Raw genomic sequence first — 16,624 nt, forward strand, 5'->3', positions numbered from 1 at the left:
TAAATAAACAAGGAAATTACATCAGATTTATTCATTAGTTTTATGGTGTCGGTGATCATAATATTCTCAGTTTCTCTATAGGTGAACTGATAGGGATTTGCAAGAATGAAGATGTCAGAATATGTTGTTTATAGCTTTTCTCATTCCCACTAACTGTAGCATAAACCTTCCTCCGTAAACTTATCAGATCACTTAATGGTCATTGGTGTACCATAACCTAAACGAATTGCTGTGAGCAAGGTACGCTGTCACTTGGATAGCAATGAGATCTTTTTATCTACATTCTAATATAGGTGCTAGGGTTGTGTAGAGAGTGGTAGGAAAGGAGGATTGAGATTGACAGGTATGCTAGGTTGAAAATAATATTGAGATTTGTATTCTTTTTGAGCTGTGGATTTTCAAATATTATAGACGTCATAGTACTGATTAATAACCCTTTATCAAAATCTGTTTGTTGTTGTGTTGCATTAGTTTGGGAATATTCAGGTTCTGTTAATAGACTAACAGTGCACTTTTCCATTTGCAGAATATATTGAATGACCAGCAGAGGCAGTGTTGCAGAAGATGATTTCTCTGAGTTGCTGAACCCACAACAAAACAAAAAAAAAAGTTCAGCAGCTTTCGGCTCGATTTACCAGTTTACATGGTGAGTCAAACTCTCAATTTACCATTTTGCTTGTCCTTAAAAGAAGTTCAAGGCATCTGATGGCTCTCAGCTCCTTTTAGTGGGGTATTACGCAAGAATATTATTTGTCAAGACTGAAGCGATATGGATGGCGCCATGGTCATCAGGATAGCTTTTCAAAGATGTTGATTGTCTACAAGGCTGACAATCCTACTTTAAATACTTGTTCTAACAATATGTCAACAGAGAAAATTAGTGTCTTTGAGGTTGAAATGAGGTGTCTTATATTGGAGCAATTGACTTACTCTCGCATGGAGGGAAGCTAATTTAACCTTCCTACCTTCACACTGCATGTGTGACTCTTATACTCAAGAAGGATTTCTCTTTAGGAGACTCTGTGTTCTTGTACCTCCAGACCCCTTTCAAAACAGGAGCCCAATGCTTTCAATATTGCAGAGTCCTTTCCCATTACACCTCCCACTTGGCTTGCAGTCATAATTACAGATCGTTACCTAGTGCGGAATTCCTAATGCCTCATTGTTCTGTGTAATTGTCACCCATGGCAATTGGTCAAATGGTGCCCTGACATCATAATGCTACTGCAGGATGTCATCTGACATGAGGGCAAGCAATAGAATACATTTATCATGGTATTGAAATGGGTAGTAGGAAAGACAGGACTCCAGGCTGAAGGCAAAGATTGTGAGATTAAATAAACCAGGAAATTACATGAGATTTATTCATTAGTTTTATGGTGTCGGTGATCATAATATTCTCAGGTTCTCTATAGGTGAACTGATAGGGATTTGCAAGAATGAAGATGTCAGAATATGTTGTTTATAGCTTTTCTCATTCCCACTAACTGTAGCATAAACCTTCCTCCGTAAACTTATCAGATCACTTAATGGTCATTGGTGTACCATAACCTAAACGAATTGCTGTGAGCAAGGTACACTGTCACTTGGATAGCAATGAGATCTTTTTATCTACATTCTAATATAGGTGCTAGGGTTGTGTAGAGAGTGGTAGGAAAGGAGGATTGAGATTGACAGGTATGCTAGGTTGAAAATAATATTGAGATTTGAATTCTTTTTGAGCTGTGGATTTTCAAATATTATAGACGTCATAGTACTGATTAATAACCCTTTATCAAAATCTGTTTGTTGTTGTGTTGCATTAGTTTGGGAATATTCAGGTTCTGTTAATAGACTAACAGTGCACTTTTCCATTTGCAGAATATATTGAATGACCAGCAGAGGCAGTGTTGCAGAAGATGATTTCTCTGAGTTGCTGAACCCAAAACAAAACAAAAAAAAAAGTTCAGCAGCTTTCGGCTCGATTTACCAGTTTACATGGTGAGTCAAACTCTCAATTTACCATTTTGCTTGTCCTTAAAAGAAGTTCAAGGCATCTGATGGCTCTCAGCTCCTTTTAGTGGGGTATTACGCAAGAATATTATTTGTCAAGACTGAAGCGATATGGATGGCGCCATGGTCATCAGGATAGCTTTTCAAAGATGTTGATTGTCTACAAGGCTGACAATCCTACTTTAAATACTTGTTCTAACAATATGTCAACAGAGAAAATTTGTGTCTTTGAGGTTGAAATGAGGTGTCTTATATTGGAGCAATTGACTTACTCTCGCATGGAGGGAAGCTAATTTAACCTTCCTACCTTCACACTGCATGTGTGACTCTTATACTCAAGAAGGATTTCTCTTTAGGAGACTCTGTGTTCTTGTACCTCCAGACCCCTTTCAAAACAGGAGCCCAATGCTTTCAATATTGCAGAGTCCTTTCCCATTACACCTCCCACTTGGCTTGCAGTCATAATTACAGATCGTTACCTAGTGCGGAATTCCTAATGCCTCATTGTTCTGTGTAATTGTCACCCATGGCAATTGGTCAAATGGTGCCCTGACATCATAATGCTACTGCAGGATGTCATCTGACATGAGGGCAAGCCATAGAATACATTTATCATGGTATTGAAATGGGTAGTAGGAAAGACAGGACTCCAGGCTGAAGGCAAAGATTGTGAGATTAAATAAACCAGGAAATTACATGAGATTTATTCATTAGTTTTATGGTGTCGGTGATCATAATATTCTCAGGTTCTCTATAGGTGAACTGATAGGGATTTGCAAGAATGAAGATGTCAGAATATGTTGTTTATAGCTTTTCTCATTCCCACTAACTGTAGAATAAACCTTCCTCCGTAAACTTATCAGATCACTTAATGGTCATTGGTGTACCATAACCTAAACGAATTGCTGTGAGCAAGGTACGCTGTCACTTGGATAGCAATGAGATCTTTTTATCTACATTCTAATATAGGTGCTAGGGTTGTGTAGAGAGTGGTAGGAAAGGAGGATTGAGATTGACAGGTATGCTAGGTTGAAAATAATATTGAGATTTGTATTCTTTTTGAGCTGTGGATTTTCAAATATTATAGACGTCATAGTACTGATTAATAACCCTTTATCAAAATCTGTTTGTTGTTGTGTTGCATTAGTTTGGGAATATTCAGGTTCTGTTAATAGACTAACAGTGCACTTTTCCATTTGCAGAATATATTGAATGACCAGCAGAGGCAGTGTTGCAGAATATGATTTCTCTGAGTTGCTGAACCCAAAACAAAAAAAAAGTTCAGTAGCTTTCGGCTCGATATACCAGTTTACATGGTGAGTCAAACTCTCAATTTACCATTTTGCTTGTCCTTAAAAAAAGTTCAACGCATCTGATGGCTCTCAGCTCCTTTTAGTGGGGTATTACGCAAGAATATTATTTGTCAAGACTGAAGCGATATGGATGGCTCCATGGTCATCAGGATAGCTTTTCAAAGATGTTGATTGTCTACAAGGCTGACAATCCTACTTTAAATACTTGTTCTAACAATATGTCAACAGAGAAAATTTGTGTCTTTGAGGTTGAAATGAGGTGTCTTATATTGGAGCAATTGACTTACTCTCGCATGGAGGGAAGCTAATTTAACCTTCCTACCTTCACACTGCATGTGTGACTCTTATACTCAAGAAGGATTTCTCTTTAGGAGACTCTGTGTTCTTGTACCTCCAGACCCCTTTCAAAACAGGAGCCCAATGCTTTCAATATTGCAGAGTCCTTTCCCATTACACCTCCCACTTGGCTTGCAGTCATAATTACAGATCGTTACCTAGTGCGGAATTCCTAATGCCTCATTGTTCTGTGTAATTGTCACCCATGGCAATTGGTCAAATGGTGCCCTGACAGCATAATGCTACTGCAGGATGTCATCTGACATGATGGCAAGCAATAGAATACATTTATCATGGTATTGAAATGGGTAGTAGGAAAGACAGGACTCCAGGCTGAAGGCAAAGATTGTGAGATTAAATAAACAAGGAAATTACATCAGATTTATTCATTAGTTTTATGGTGTCGGTGATCATAATATTCTCAGGTTCTCTATAGGTGAACTGATAGGGATTTGCAAGAATGAAGATGTCAGAATATGTTGTTTATAGCTTTTCTCATTCCCACTAACTGTAGCATAAACCTTCCTCCGTAAACTTATCAGATCACTTAATGGTCATTGGTGTACCATAACCTAAACGAATTGCTGTGAGCAAGGTACGCTGTCACTTGGATAGCAATGAAATCTTTTTATCTACATTCTAATATAGGTGCTAGGGTTGTGTAGAGAGTGGTAGGAAAGGAGGATTGAGATTGACAGGTATGCTAGGTTGAAAATAATATTGAGATTTGAATTCTTTTTGAGCTGTGGATTTTCAAATATTATAGACGTCATAGTACTGATTAATAACCCTTTATCAAAATCTGTTTGTTGTTGTGTTGCATTAGTTTGGGAATATTCAGGTTCTGTTAATAGACTAACAGTGCACTTTTCCATTTGCAGAATATATTGAATGACCAGCAGAGGCAGTGTTGCAGAATATGATTTCTCTGAGTTGCTGAACCCAAAACAAAAAAAAAGTTCAGTAGCTTTCGGCTCGATATACCAGTTTACATGGTGAGTCAAACTCTCAATTTACCATTTTGCTTGTCCTTAAAAAAAGTTCAACGCATCTGATGGCTCTCAGCTCCTTTTAGTGGGGTATTACGCAAGAATATTATTTGTCAAGACTGAAGCGATATGGATGGCGCCATGGTCATCAGGATAGCTTTTCAAAGGTGTTGATTGTATACAAGGCTGACAATCCTACTTTAAATACTTGTTCTAACAATATGTCAATAGAGAAAATTTGTGTCTTTGAGGTTGAAATGAGGTGTCTTATATTGGAGCAATTGACTTACTCTCGCATGGAGGGAAGCTAATTTAACCTTCCTACCTTCACACTGCATGTGTGACTCTTATACTCAAGAAGGATTTCTCTTTAGGAGACTCTGTGTTCTTGTACCTCCAGACCCCTTTCAAAACAGGAGCCCAATGCTTTCAATATTGCAGAGTCCTTTCCCATTACACCTCCCACTTGGCTTGCAGTCATAATTACAGATCGTTTCCTAGTGCGGAATTCCTAATGCCTCATTGTTCTGTGTAATTGTCACCCATGGCAATTGGTCAAATGGTGCCCTGACATCATAATGCTACTGCAGGATGTCATCTGACATGATGGCAAGCAATAGAATACATTTATCATGGTATTGAAATGGGTAGGTGGAAAGACAGGACTCCAGGCTGAAGGCAAAGATTGTGAGATTAAATAAACAAGGAAATTACATCAGATTTATTCATTAGTTTTATGGTGTCGGTGATCATAATATTCTCAGGTTCTCTATAGGTGAACTGATAGGGATTTGCAAGAATGAAGATATCAGAATATGTTGTTTATAGCTTTTCTCATTCCCACTAACTGTAGCATAAACCTTCCTCCGTAAACTTATCAGATCACTTAATGGTCATTGGTGTACCATAACCTAAACGAATTGCTGTGAGCAAGGTACGCTGTCACTTGGATAGCAATGAGATCTTTTTATCTACATTCTAATATAGGTGCTAGGGTTGTGTAGAGAGTGGTAGGAAAGGAGGATTGAGATTGACAGGTATGCTAGGTTGAAAATAATATTGAGATTTGTATTCTTTTTGAGCTGTGGATTTTCAAATATTATAGACGTCATAGTACTGATTAATAACCCTTTATCAAAATCTGTTTGTTGTTGTGTTGCATTAGTTTGGGAATATTCAGGTTCTGTTAATAGACTAACAGTGCACTTTTCCATTTGCAGAATATATTGAATGACCAGCAGAGGCAGTGTTGCAGAATATGATTTCTCTGAGTTGCTGAACCCAAAACAAAAAAAAAGTTCAGTAGCTTTCGGCTCGATATACCAGTTTACATGGTGAGTCAAACTCTCAATTTACCATTTTGCTTGTCCTTAAAAAAAGTTCAACGCATCTGATGGCTCTCAGCTCCTTTTAGTGGGGTATTACGCAAGAATATTATTTGTCAAGACTGAAGCGATATGGATGGCTCCATGGTCATCAGGATAGCTTTTCAAAGATGTTGATTGTCTACAAGGCTGACAATCCTACTTTAAATACTTGTTCTAACAATATGTCAACAGAGAAAATTTGTGTCTTTGAGGTTGAAATGAGGTGTCTTATATTGGAGCAATTGACTTACTCTCGCATGGAGGGAAGCTAATTTAACCTTCCTACCTTCACACTGCATGTGTGACTCTTATACTCAAGAAGGATTTCTCTTTAGGAGACTCTGTGTTCTTGTACCTCCAGACCCCTTTCAAAACAGGAGCCCAATGCTTTCAATATTGCAGAGTCCTTTCCCATTACACCTCCCACTTGGCTTGCAGTCATAATTACAGATCGTTACCTAGTGCGGAATTCCTAATGCCTCATTGTTCTGTGTAATTGTCACCCATGGCAATTGGTCAAATGGTGCCCTGACAGCATAATGCTACTGCAGGATGTCATCTGACATGATGGCAAGCAATAGAATACATTTATCATGGTATTGAAATGGGTAGTAGGAAAGACAGGACTCCAGGCTGAAGGCAAAGATTGTGAGATTAAATAAACAAGGAAATTACATCAGATTTATTCATTAGTTTTATGGTGTCGGTGATCATAATATTCTCAGGTTCTCTATAGGTGAACTGATAGGGATTTGCAAGAATGAAGATGTCAGAATATGTTGTTTATAGCTTTTCTCATTCCCACTAACTGTAGCATAAACCTTCCTCCGTAAACTTATCAGATCACTTAATGGTCATTGGTGTACCATAACCTAAACGAATTGCTGTGAGCAAGGTACGCTGTCACTTGGATAGCAATGAAATCTTTTTATCTACATTCTAATATAGGTGCTAGGGTTGTGTAGAGAGTGGTAGGAAAGGAGGATTGAGATTGACAGGTATGCTAGGTTGAAAATAATATTGAGATTTGTATTCTTTTTGAGCTGTGGATTTTCAAATATTATAGACGTCATAGTACTGATTAATAACCCTTTATCAAAATCTGTTTGTTGTTGTGTTGCATTAGTTTGGGAATATTCAGGTTCTGTTAATAGACTAACAGTGGACTTTTCCATTTGCAGAATATATTGAATAACCAGCAGAGGCAGTGTTGCAGAAGATGATTTCTCTGAGTTGCTGAACCCAAAACAAAACAAAAAAAAAAGTTCAGCAGCTTTCGGCTCGATATACCAGTTTACATGGTGAGTCAAACTCTCAATTTACCATTTTGCTTGTCCTTAAAAAAAGTTCAACGCATCTGATGGCTCTCAGCTCCTTTTAGTGGGGTATTACGCAAGAATATTATTTGTCAAGACTGAAGCGATATGGATGGCGCCATGGTCATCAGGATAGCTTTTCAAAGATGTTGATTGTCTACAAGGCTGACAATCCTACTTTAAATACTTGTTCTAACAATATGTCAACAGAGAAAATTTGTGTCTTTGAGGTTGAAATGAGGTGTCTTATATTGGAGCAATTGACTTACTCTCGCATGGAGGGAAGCTAATTTAACCTTCCTACCTTCACACTGCATGTGTGACTCTTATACTCAAGAAGGATTTCTCTTTAGGAGACTCTGTGTTCTTGTACCTCCAGACCCCTTTCAAAACAGGAGCCCAATGCTTTCAATATTGCAGAGTCCTTTCCCATTACACCTCCCACTTGGCTTGCAGTCATAATTACAGATCGTTACCTAGTGCGGAATTCCTAATGCCTCATTGTTCTGTGTAATTGTCACCCATGGCAATTGGTCAAATGGTGCCCTGACATCATAATGCTACTGCAGGATGTCATCTGACATGATGGCAAGCAATAGAATACATTTATCATGGTATTGAAATGGGTAGTAGGAAAGACAGGACTCCAGGCTGAAGGCAAAGATTGTGAGATTAAATAAACAAGGAAATTACATCAGATTTATTCATTAGTTTTATGGTGTCGGTGATCATAATATTCTCAGGTTCTCTATAGGTTAACTGATAGGGATTTGCAAGAATGAAGATGTCAGAATATGTTGTTTATAGCTTTTCTCATTCCCACTAACTGTAGCATAGACCTTCCTCCGTAAACTTATCAGATCACTTAATGGTCATTGGTGTACCATAACCTAAACGAATTGCTGTGAGCAAGGTACACTGTCACTTGGATAGCACTGAGATCTTTTTATCTACATTCTAATATAGGTGCTAGGGTTGTGTAGAGAGTGGTAGGAAAGGAGGATTGAGATTGACAGGTATGCTAGGTTGAAAAATATATTGAGATTTGAATTCTTTTTGAGCTGTGGATTTTCAAATATTATAGACGTCATAGTACTGATTAATAACCCTTTATCAAAATCTGTTTGTTGTTGTGTTGCATTAGTTTGGGAATATTCAGGTTCTGTTAATAGACTAACAGTGGACTTTTCCATTTGCAGAATATATTGAATGACCAGCAGAGGCAGTGTTGCAGAATATGATTTCTCTGAGTTGCTGAACCCAAAACAAAAAAAAGTTCAGTAGCTTTCGGCTCGATATACCAGTTTACATGGTGAGTCAAACTCTCAATTTACCATTTTGCTTGTCCTTAAAAAAAGTTCAACGCATCTGATGGCTCTCAGCTCCTTTTAGTGGGGTATTACGCAAGAATATTATTTGTCAAGACTGAAGCGATATGGATGGCTCCATGGTCATCAGGATAGCTTTTCAAAGATGTTGATTGTCTACAAGGCTGACAATCCTACTTTAAATACTTGTTCTAACAATATGTCAACAGAGAAAATTTGTGTCTTTGAGGTTGAAATGAGGTGTCTTATATTGGAGCAATTGACTTACTCTCGCATGGAGGGAAGCTAATTTAACCTTCCTACCTTCACACTGCATGTGTGACTCTTATACTCAAGAAGGATTTCTCTTTAGGAGACTCTGTGTTCTTGTACCTCCAGACCCCTTTCAAAACAGGAGCCCAATGCTTTCAATATTGCAGAGTCCTTTCCCATTACACCTCCCACTTGGCTTGCAGTCATAATTACAGATCGTTACCTAGTGCGGAATTCCTAATGCCTCATTGTTCTGTGTAATTGTCACCCATGGCAATTGGTCAAATGGTGCCCTGACATCATAATGCTACTGCAGGATGTCATCTGACATGATGGCAAGCAATAGAATACATTTATCATGGTATTGAAATGGGTAGTAGGAAAGACAGGACTCCAGGCTGAAGGCAAAGATTGTGAGATTAAATAAACAAGGAAATTACATCAGATTTATTCATTAGTTTTATGGTGTCGGTGATCATAATATTCTCAGGTTCTCTATAGGTGAACTGATAGGGATTTGCAAGAATGAAGATGTCAGAATATGTTGTTTATAGCTTTTCTCATTCCCACTAACTGTAGCATAAACCTTCCTCCGTAAACTTATCAGATCACTTAATGGTCATTGGTGTACCATAACCTAAACGAATTGCTGTGAGCAAGGTACGCTGTCACTTGGATAGCAATGAAATCTTTTTATCTACATTCTAATATAGGTGCTAGGGTTGTGTAGAGAGTGGTAGGAAAGGAGGATTGAGATTGACAGGTATGCTAGGTTGAAAATAATATTGAGATTTGTATTCTTTTTGAGCTGTGGATTTTCAAATATTATAGACGTCATAGTACTGATTAATAACCCTTTATCAAAATCTGTTTGTTGTTGTGTTGCATTAGTTTGGGAATATTCAGGTTCTGTTAATAGACTAACAGTGCACTTTTCCATTTGCAGAATATATTGAATGACCAGCAGAGGCAGTGTTGCAGAAGATGATTTCTCTGAGTTGCTGAACCCAAAACAAAACAAAAAAAAAAGTTCAGCAGCTTTCGGCTCGATTTACCAGTTTACATGGTGAGTCAAACTCTCAATTTACCATTTTGCTTGTCCTTAAAAGAAGTTCAAGGCATCTGATGGCTCTCAGCTCCTTTTAGTGGGGTATTACGCAAGAATATTATTTGTCAAGACTGAAGCGATATGGATGGCGCCATGGTCATCAGGATAGCTTTTCAAAGATGTTGATTGTCTACAAGGCTGACAATCCTACTTTAAATACTTGTTCTAACAATATGTCAACAGAGAAAATTAGTGTCTTTGAGGTTGAAATGAGGTGTCTTATATTGGAGCAATTGACTTACTCTCGCATGGAGGGAAGCTAATTTAACCTTCCTACCTTCACACTGCATGTGTGACTCTTATACTCAAGAAGGATTTCTCTTTAGGAGACTCTGTGTTCTTGTACCTCCAGACCCCTTTCAAAACAGGAGCCCAATGCTTTCAATATTGCAGAGTCCTTTCCCATTACACCTCCCACTTGGCTTGCAGTCATAATTACAGATCGTTACCTAGTGCGGAATTCCTAATGCCTCATTGTTCTGTGTAATTGTCACCCATGGCAATTGGTCAAATGGTGCCCTGACATCATAATGCTACTGCAGGATGTCATCTGACATGAGGGCAAGCAATAGAATACATTTATCATGGTATTGAAATGGGTAGTAGGAAAGACAGGACTCCAGGCTGAAGGCAAAGATTGTGAGATTAAATAAACCAGGAAATTACATGAGATTTATTCATTAGTTTTATGGTGTCGGTGATCATAATATTCTCAGGTTCTCTATAGGTGAACTGATAGGGATTTGCAAGAATGAAGATGTCAGAATATGTTGTTTATAGCTTTTCTCATTCCCACTAACTGTAGCATAAACCTTCCTCCGTAAACTTATCAGATCACTTAATGGTCATTGGTGAACCATAACCTAAACGAATTGCTGTGAGCAAGGTACACTGTCACTTGGATAGCAATGAGATCTTTTTATCTACATTCTAATATAGGTGCTAGGGTTGTGTAGAGAGTAGTAGGAAAGGAGGATTGAGATTGACAGGTATGCTAGGTTGAAAATAATATTGAGATTTGAATTCTTTTTGAGCTGTGGATTTTCAAATATTATAGACGTCATAGTACTGATTAATAACCCTTTATCAAAATCTGTTTGTTGTTGTGTTGCATTAGTTTGGGAATATTCAGGTTCTGTTAATAGACTAACAGTGGACTTTTCCATTTGCAGAATATATTGAATGACCAGCAGAGGCAGTGTTGCAGAATATGATTTCTCTGAGTTGCTGAACCCAAAACAAAAAAAAAGTTCAGTAGCTTTCGGCTCGATATACCAGTTTACATGGTGAGTCAAACTCTCAATTTACCATTTTGCTTGTCCTTAAAAAAAGTTCAACGCATCTGATGGCTCTCAGCTCCTTTTAGTGGGGTATTACGCAAGAATATTATTTGTCAAGACTGAAGCGATATGGATGGCGCCATGGTCATCAGGATAGCTTTTCAAAGATGTTGATTGTCTACAAGGCTGACAATCCTACTTTAAATACTTGTTCTAACAATATGTCAACAGAGAAAATTTGTGTCTTTGAGGTTGAAATGAGGTGTCTTATATTGGAGCAATTGACTTACTCTCGCATGGAGGGAAGCTAATTTAACCTTCCTACCTTCACACTGCATGTGTGACTCTTATACTCAAGAAGGATTTCTCTTTAGGAGACTCTGTGTTCTTGTACCTCCAGACCCCTTTCAAAACAGGAGCCCAATGCTTTCAATATTGCAGAGTCCTTTCCCATTACACCTCCCACTTGGCTTGCAGTCATAATTACAGATCGTTACCTAGTGCGGAATTCCTAATGCCTCATTGTTCTGTGTAATTGTCACCCATGGCAATTGGTCAAATGGTGCCCTGACATCATAATGCTACTGCAGGATGTCATCTGACATGATGGCAAGCAATAGAATACATTTATCATGGTATTGAAATGGGTAGTAGGAAAGACAGGACTCCAGGCTGAAGGCAAAGATTGTGAGATTAAATAAACAAGGAAATTACATGAGATTTATTCATTAGTTTTATGGTGTCGGTGATCATAATATTCTCAGGTTCTCTATAGGTGAACTGATAGGGATTTGCAAGAATGAAGATGTCAGAATATGTTGTTTATAGCTTTTCTCATTCCCACTAACTGTAGCATAAACCTTCCTCCGTAAACTTATCAGATCACTTAATGGTCATTGGTGTACCATAACCTAAACGAATTGCTGTGAGCAAGGTACGCTGTCACTTGGATAGCAATGAGATCTTTTTATCTACATTCTAATATAGGTGCTAGGGTTGTGTAGAGAGTGGTAGGAAAGGAGGATTGAGATTGACAGGTATGCTAGGTTGAAAATAATATTGAGATTTGTATTCTTTTTGAGCTGTGGATTTTCAAATATTATAGACGTCATAGTACTGATTAATAACCCTTTATCAAAATCTGTTTGTTGTTGTGTTGCATTAGTTTGGGAATATTCAGGTTCTGTTAATAGACTAACAGTGCACTTTTCCATTTGCAGAATATATTGAATGACCAGCAGAGGCAGTGTTGCAGAAGATGATTTCTCTGAGTTGCTGAACCCAAAACAAAACAAAAAAAAAAGTTCAGCAGCTTTCGGCTCGATTTACCAGTTTACATGGTGAGTCAAACTCTCAATTTACCATTTTGCTTGTCCTTAAAAGAAGTTCAAGGCATCTGATGGCTCTCAGCTCCTTTTAGTGGGGTATTACGCAAGAATAATATTTGTCAAGACTGAAGCGATATGGATGGCGCCATGGTCATCAGGATAGCTTTTCAAAGATGTTGATTGTCTACAAGGCTGACAATCCTACTTTAAATACTTGTTCTAACAATATGTCAACAGAGAAAATTAGTGTCTTTGAGGTTGAAATGAGGTGTCTTATATTGGAGCAATTGACTTACTCTCGCATGGAGGGAAGCTAATTTAACCTTCCTACCTTCACACTGCATGTGTGACTCTTATACTCAAGAAGGATTTCTCTTTAGGAGATCTGTGTTCTTGTACCTCCAGACCCCTTTCAAAACAGGAGCCCAATGCTTTCAATATTGCAGAGTCCTTTCCCATTACACCTCCCACTTGGCTTGCAGTCATAATTACAGATCGTTACCTAGTGCGGAATTCCTAATGCCTCATTGTTCTGTGTAATTGTCACCCATGGCAATTGGTCAAATGGTGCCCTGACATCATAATGCTACTGCAGGATGTCATCTGACATGAGGGCAAGCAATAGAATACATTTATCATGGTATTGAAATGGGTAGTAGGAAAGACAGGACTCCAGGCTGAAGGCAAAGATTGTGAGATTAAATAAACCAGGAAATTACATGAGATTTATTCATTAGTTTTATGGTGTCGGTGATCATAATATTCTCAGGTTCTCTATAGGTGAACTGATAGGGATTTGCAAGAATGAAGATGTCAGAATATGTTGTTTATAGCTTTTCTCATTCCCACTAACTGTAGCATAAACCTTCCTCCGTAAACTTATTAGATCACTTAATGGTCATTGGTGTACCATAACCTAAACGAATTGCTGTGAGCAAGGTACACTGTCACTTGGATAGCAATGAGATCTTTTTATCTACATTCTAATATAGGTGCTAGGGTTGTGTAGAGAGTGGTAGGAAAGGAGGATTGAGATTGACAGGTATGCTAGGTTGAAAAATATATTGAGATTTGAATTCTTTTTGAGCTGTGGATTTTCAAATATTATAGACGTCATAGTACTGATTAATAACCCTTTATCAAAATCTGTTTGTTGTTGTGTTGCATTAGTTTGGGAATATTCAGGTTCTGTTAATAGACTAACAGTGGACTTTTCCATTTGCAGAATATATTGAATGACCAGCAGAGGCAGTGTTGCAGAATATGATTTCTCTGAGTTGCTGAACCCAAAACAAAAAAAAAGTTCAGTAGCTTTCGGCTCGATATACCAGTTTACATGGTGAGTCAAACTCTCAATTTACCATTTTGCTTGTCCTTAAAAAAAGTTCAACGCATCTGATGGCTCTCAGCTCCTTTTAGTGGGGTATTACGCAAGAATATTATTTGTCAAGACTGAAGCGATATGGATGGCGCCATGGTCATCAGGATAGCTTTTCAAAGATGTTGATTGTCTACAAGGCTGACAATCCTACTTTAAATACTTGTTCTAACAATATGTCAACAGAGAAAATTTGTGTCTTTGAGGTTGAAATGAGGTGTCTTATATTGGAGCAATTGACTTACTCTCGCATGGAGGGAAGCTAATTTAACCTTCCTACCTTCACACTGCATGTGTGACTCTTATACTCAAGAAGGATTTCTCTTTAGGAGACTCTGTGTTCTTGTACCTCCAGACCCCTTTCAAAACAGGAGCCCAATGCTTTCAATATTGCAGAGTCCTTTCCCATTACACCTCCCACTTGGCTTGCAGTCATAATTACAGATCGTTACCTAGTGCGGAATTCCTAATGCCTCATTGTTCTGTGTAATTGTCACCCATGGCAATTGGTCAAATGGTGCCCTGACATCATAATGCTACTGCAGGATGTCATCTGACATGATGGCAAGCAATAGAATACATTTATCATGGTATTGAAATGGGTAGTAGGAAAGACAGGACTCCAGGCTGAAGGCAAAGATTGTGAGATTAAATAAACAAGGAAATTACATCAGATTTATTCATTAGTTTTATGGTGTCGGTGATCATAATATTCTCAGGTTCTCTATAGGTTAACTGATAGGGATTTGCAAGAATGAAGATGTCAGAATATGTTGTTTATAGCTTTTCTCATTCCCACTAACTGTAGCATAAACCTTCCTCCGTAAACTTATCAGATCACTTAATGGTCATTGGTGTACCATAACCTAAACGAATTGCTGTGAGCAAGGTACACTGTCACTTGGATAGCAATGAGATCTTTTTATCTACATTCTAATATAGGTGCTAGGGTTGTGTAGAGAGTGGTAGGAAAGGAGGATTGAGATTGACAGGTATGCTAGGTTGAAAATAATATTGAGATTTGAATTCTTTTTGAGCTGTGGATTTTCAAATATTATAGACGTCATAGTACTGATTAATAACCCTTTATCAAAATCTGTTTGTTGTTGTGTTGCATTAGTTTGGGAATATTCAGGTTCTGTTAATAGACTAACAGTGGACTTTTCCATTTGCAGAATATATTGAATGACCAGCAGAGGCAGTGTTGCAGAATATGATTTCTCTGAGTTGCTGAACCCAAAACAAAAAAAAAGTTCAGTAGCTTTCGGCTCGATATACCAGTTTACATGGTGAGTCAAACTCTCAATTTACCATTTTGCTTGTCCTTAAAAAAAGTTCAACGCATCTGATGGCTCTCAGCTCCTTTTAGTGGGGTATTACGCAAGAATATTATTTGTCAAGACTGAAGCGATATGGATGGCGCCATGGTCATCAGGATAGCTTTTCAAAGATGTTGATTGTCTACAAGGCTGACAATCCTACTTTAAATACTTGTTCTAACAATATGTCAACAGAGAAAATTTGTGTCTTTGAGGTTGAAATGAGGTGTCTTATATTGGAGCAATTGACTTACTCTCGCATGGAGGGAAGCTAATTTAACCTTCCTACCTTCACACTGCATGTGTGACTCTTATACTCAAGAAGGATTTCTCTTTAGGAGACTCTGTGTTCTTGTACCTCCAGACCCCTTTCAAAACAGGAGCCCAATGCTTTCAATATTGCAGAGTCCTTTCCCATTACACCTCCCACTTGGCTTGCAGTCATAATTACAGATCGTTACCTAGTGCGGAATTCCTAATGCCTCATTGTTCTGTGTAATTGTCACCCATGGCAATTGGTCAAATGGTGCCCTGACATCATAATGCTACTGCAGGATGTCATCTGACATGATGGCAAGCAATAGAATACATTTATCATGGTATTGAAATGGGTAGTAGGAAAGACAGGACTCCAGGCTGAAGGCAAAGATTGTGAGATTAAATAAACAAGGAAATTACATCAGATTTATTCATTAGTTTTATGGTGTCGGTGATCATAATATTCTCAGGTTCTCTATAGGTTAACTGATAGGGATTTGCAAGAATGAAGATGTCAGAATATGTTGTTTATAGCTTTTCTCATTCCCACTAACTGTAGCATAGACCTTCCTCCGTAAACTTATCAGATCACTTAATGGTCATTGGTGTACCATAACCTAAACGAATTGCTGTGAGCAAGGTACACTGTCACTTGGATAGCACTGAGATCTTTTTATCTACATTCTAATATAGGTGCTAGGGTTGTGTAGAGAGTGGTAGGAAAGGAGGATTGAGATTGACAGGTATGCTAGGTTGAAAAATATATTGAGATTTGAATTCTTTTTGAGCTGTGGATTTTCAAATATTATAGACGTCATAGTACTGATTAATAACCCTTTATCAAAATCTGTTTGTTGTTGTGTTGCATTAGTTTGGGAATATTCAGGTTCTGTTAATAGACTAACAGTGCACTTTTCCATTTGCAGAATATATTGAATGACCAGCAGAGGCAGTGTTGCAGAAGATGATTTCTCTGAGTTGCTGAACCCAAAACAAAACAAAAAAAAAAAGTTCAGCAGCTTTCGGCTCGATTTACCAGTTTACATGGTGAGTCAAACTC

The sequence above is a fragment of the Lissotriton vulgaris genome, chromosome 11 (genome assembly GCF_964263255.1).
Source record: "Lissotriton vulgaris chromosome 11, aLisVul1.2, whole genome shotgun sequence".
NCBI classification, from domain to species: Eukaryota; Metazoa; Chordata; class Amphibia; order Caudata; family Salamandridae; genus Lissotriton; species Lissotriton vulgaris.